The 4,872-nt window shown below is 35.7% G+C and overlaps 1 long non-coding RNA gene across 1 annotated transcript; it reads left to right on the plus strand.

Annotated features, from left to right (window-relative positions):
• Window positions 1–305: 305 nt before the first annotated feature.
• On the plus strand, window positions 306–4,297 carry STRIT1 (small transmembrane regulator of ion transport 1). Its single transcript, XR_007908766.2, has 3 exons — window positions 306–671; window positions 3,564–3,662; window positions 3,754–4,297. It is a non-coding gene; the product is annotated as a small transmembrane regulator of ion transport 1 (long non-coding RNA).
• Window positions 4,298–4,872: the final 575 nt, after the last annotated feature.

Below are 4,872 nucleotides of genomic sequence, written 5' to 3' on the forward strand. Positions count from 1 at the left end.
AGACAATGCTACAGCATCCTTAGTGCTTTAGTTTCTAGTACATTTATATTAATCTTTTTTTCCAGAAGAGTTCAAAAGAAGGGGAACCATATATTTTATCATTTGCATCTATAATGTAACAAGGAACTGTCTAGTTTTAACAACGCTCAAGGGAAGGTATTATTATCCTCATTTCAAAATTAAAGAAGCTGATGACCAGGTGCAACAACTTGGCCTTCACTACAAAAATAGCAGAGTTGGAATTTGAACCCCAGTCTCTCCAATTCCAAAGTCCTTTCTTTCCAACGCATCATCCTCTCTCCTTGGTACAGTTTTTCTAGTTGCAAGGTCATTTTTCCTCTACACGCATCCCTCTTGAAATATTTTCTTCCTGTCCTTTGAGGGCAATGGGTAAAACTCTGTGTATCTGCATTAGCTTAACTCCACCTACTTAATTGTTTAGGCCACCTAGCCCCTTGTTCCCTCCACAATAACAGGATAAAAGCCAGGGGAGCTCTGCTTTCCAATGACTTACATCACCCTACAGACAACTGGCAGCCAGGAATGGGGCAGCTGCCACACTCTCCACATATCTCTCTATTTAAAGTTCAAAGAGACACTGGATAACAATAAGGAAGAGGTGAGTGGGGCCTGACTAAGCCACTCCACAGCAGGAATAATGGCTGAAAAAGGTAAGCTTTATGGCAAAAAGGCTTTCAGAAGTTGGTTTATTTGTGTTTCTTGGTGTTTCTCGTCACTGTGAAGAATGTGATATCTCTGCTGCAAGGATTATTAATCACGTATGTTAGCGTGGCTGCACATTAGATGTGCAGTCTATAGATCACGTCCCTAGGTTAACAGAAATTGTGAAAGAACCAAATGAACAGAAGAGCTTACTTTTGTTCCTATTTTGAAAGGTGGCTTAGAAATTGGTTATTCGCCAGTGTTGTACTAGATTTAAGGTGTTGGTGTGTGCTGGGTCAGAACTAAGCATGGCTGAGTTCTGGGTCAGATCTGCGGAGTCCCCATGTGAGTTTGGAGAAGTCCCTCTGTCCTGTTTAGCTTGCTTTCTGACTGTAAAATGAGAATATTGGGTTCAATCATCTCAAACATGTTCGACATCTAAGTGTATTTTTTCTGGTTTGTAAACATTTTTATATTTTATATTTATGTAAAATAATCGACTCCAATATGACAAAATAGGATAAATATATACAGTTTGAGAAACTTTTTAAATGCCTGCAGAAATTTTTAAAATTCTCTCAATAGTGTAGTAAGCTATGTATATTATGCCATCTCGTTTGTAGGTAAGAAGAGAGACATACATGGCACAATTTAGCTCACAATCCATTGTCACTAGAGATAGGTAGCACTGGGTCTTGAAACCTACTCTCTTCTTGCAGAGTATCCTGTCTGTGCACCTCATATTTCCAGATGTAACTGCTTTGGTATGCCAAACTGGACAAAGAGAAAAACATTTTGAAATTGCTCTTCATGTTTCAAGAGAGGTTTAATTCTTACTTATGTTATCAATGTAAATGACATTTGCAAAGTACGTTGTGTTCTTATAGATCACTATTTCCAAACAATGCTACTAATTGTGGTTAAACTGGAAATATTACAGTAAAAAGAACACTAATGCAGGTATACTATGCAGTAATTTGTATTGTTTTCCAAGGAATATTTACTTTTAGGGCTTTTGTGATATGTAAATTTGTTAAAACATTCTTGAGTTATATTTTATAAAACATGCAGGTATAAAATACTAATTAAATGCTTATTTAAAGTATCACTATTGATTTTTATGTTCTTTAAAATTGGGAAAAATACTGAGTCATATATGTGAGCAGTTAAAAAACACTGCTAGATACTTCTTCTATAATGATACCTTAATTCACAAAAAGGTTTTTGTCCAAATGAGAGTAAAGGGTATTTCATAGTGCGTGTTTTGTCCTTAGAACAATATCACGTGGCAAATAAACAGGAGGGTTTTTTCACTTAATGGTTAACACCTTGTTCAAGGTCACAGTGAGAAGGAGAAACAAGGAAAGCTTTTTGTATTTATCAGTTAATAGAGACTCTAACATTTTTGGAAAAACAGTTTGAAAGTATTAAAATTCATTTCAACTTAAGAAAGTTTGCTTTTATGAGTGCCTTCTAATTTTAGAAGTGTCTACTCTCTTGATGATTTTATTTCAATAGCTTTAAAAAGTCTTCACATTTTAAAGTGATGGAGACTATAATAGGAGTGCAATTGCTAAGAATATGACTTCTCTTTGTTAGCTGAAGGCATAAGACCTCATTGTGCTTTTCAACTTAGAATATGTTCTATAGGATGCATTGCTGTTATGTTTCTGACTCTGTTCATGTGATGCATGTGGAGATAGATATGTGTGTGTGTTCTTGAGAAAATAGATTGCAATACAGTGACTACTTTGAAAAGATACTTTTATAAATTGGATTTTACCAATAAGAGTACAAATAGGAGACACAGGAGGCATCATGTATAAAAACTTTGTGTGTGTGTGTGTGTGTGTGTGTGTGTTTGTGAGCTGGATCACTACTAACCACAGGTTTAGGTTTAGCGCTGGTTGTTATGTTAAACAAGTTAAAAAATAGAATCTCTTCTCTCTAGTAGAGAATGATTATATAAGATATAATGTATTCATTCTCCTGTGATATTTAAGTTTAGAGTTAGTTCCTAAGGCCAAGAACAATTCTCAACACCTTTCCCTCACTTTTGATTATTTAGGTTAGTTGGAGTTACCTGAGGAATATTGGATTGTTTTTATATACACAGTGTGTCTATGTATCATTGCACAAATATGCAGTTGTGTTCTGTACAGCCTACACTTATACAGGAATTAGAACTCAGAAAACTCTTCATCCATGCTGTATCATTTAACCCTGAAGAAACTCCAGGAACTAGATGCCACAGGTCTCATTATACATATTTTATAAATGATGAAGTTCAGGCTCAGAGTTGTCCAAGGTCACATAATTGTAAAAGTAAAACCTTTGATTTAAACCCAGGTCCTTATTCCAAATACTCAGGTGTTACACCTAGCTATAAGTAACCTTTGTAAAAACCAAACATAATTATATTATGGATACGATGTAGAGTATATTTATGATATTACCAACATTCCTCTTATTGTATCTTTTCTTAAAGAAATGTTAAATGTGTGTTTTTTTAAAAAAGTTATTATTTATTTTCAGTTTTATTTGAAAGGTAGGCAGAGTGAGACAGGCAGAGAAAGATCTTCCATCTCCTAATTCACTTCCCAAATGCCCACTATGGACAGGGCTGGACAAGGCTGAAGCCAGAAACCTAGAATTCAGTGTGGGTCTCGTCTGTGGATGGCAGGGACCCAAATACTTGAGTCATTATCTGCTGCTCTCTGGGTGCATGAACTGGAATTGGAAGCAGAGCCAGGACTAGCAACCAGCCTCTGTGATATGGGGTGTGTGCATCCCAAGCAGAGTCTTAGCCTCTGCGCTAAGTACCCACTGCCTCTTATTCTCCAGATTCAGAAGATTTACTTAGAATGTGACCTAATCTGTTTTCTCGCTTTACTTTTAAGCAGAGGCTACGTTATCACGCCTTTTGGTGCCTATTCTTCTCCTGATTGGCTGGATTGTGGGCTGCATCGTAATGGTTTATGTTGTCTTCTCTTAGATTGGTAAGGATTTTAATAATTGAATATGTTTACAGAATAAATGACTCCATAAATAATATTTTCTCTCCTACTAATGGAAAATTTTGTCACTTAGGCACGAAGACAGCAGATTGACATCATTTAGAAGAATTAAGAAAAATGCGAACATGACTGTTAAATATGTCTGATGTTAAATAACAACAGTGTTTGACATTAACTTACAAGCTTGGATTGCGAATTTCTTCAGTAACTTGTTTAAAATTCTGGGTACAAAAAAGAACAGTAAGAAACAAGTGTAAGAAAAAGTGAGTGAATTTCTTTATTATCTGAGTGTAGGAAAAGTGTTTCAACTGTGTATAAAATGCATAAGCAAAACCAGAAAATTTTGATAAATCTAATTACATTAGAATTTTTAACATCCTTCCCCAAAGAAAAATTAAAAAAAAAAGAGGCTGCTACAAGCAATTTACAGAGAACAAAAAGTAAATGTAACTTTGGCTATTAAACTCTTATGCTTAACAACAGAAATGTGACTAGAACTACATGGAGAAAACATTGTTCACTTATGAAATGGGAAGAAATAAAGATGTTTGATAACATATGTATTGTTAAGGCTGTGGGGAAATAAACTTCTATACACTGTCTTTGGGAATTCAAAATGGTACTTGTTTTTTAATGTCGGTGTCTACCAAAATTATATATATATATATATGTATATATATATATATATAAGTATTGATTCCATTATCTGTCTTCTAAGAATATGGCAATTCCCACAGAAATACTGGCCAAAAATACAAAATGGCTCATACACAAGACTGATCATTGTGGTAAAATTTGTTACAACAAAAATCTACAAAGAAGTCTTCCTAGGGTACTGATTAAATATTCTGTAAAGCTGTGCTTATGCAGCTATAAAGAGGAAGGAAGAGAGTTGGTACACACTTATATGTTATAATCCTCAGGACAAAATGTTAGATGAAAAGGCCAATACAGAACAATATATACTACTTTTATGGTAAGAAAAGAAGGGGCTTGGGCCAGCACTGTGGCGCAGCAGGTTGAAGCCCTAGCCTGAGGCACTGACATCCCATAAGGGCGCTGTCTCTAGTTCTGGCTTCTCTTCTTCCAATCCAGCTCTCTGCTATGGCCTAGATAGCAGTAGACGATGGCCCAAGTCATTGGGCAACTGCATCCACATGGGAGACCTGGAGGAAGCTCCTGGCTCCTGGCT

This window comes from Oryctolagus cuniculus, chromosome 4 (assembly GCF_964237555.1).
Source record: "Oryctolagus cuniculus chromosome 4, mOryCun1.1, whole genome shotgun sequence".
Classification (NCBI taxonomy): Eukaryota; Metazoa; Chordata; class Mammalia; order Lagomorpha; family Leporidae; genus Oryctolagus; species Oryctolagus cuniculus.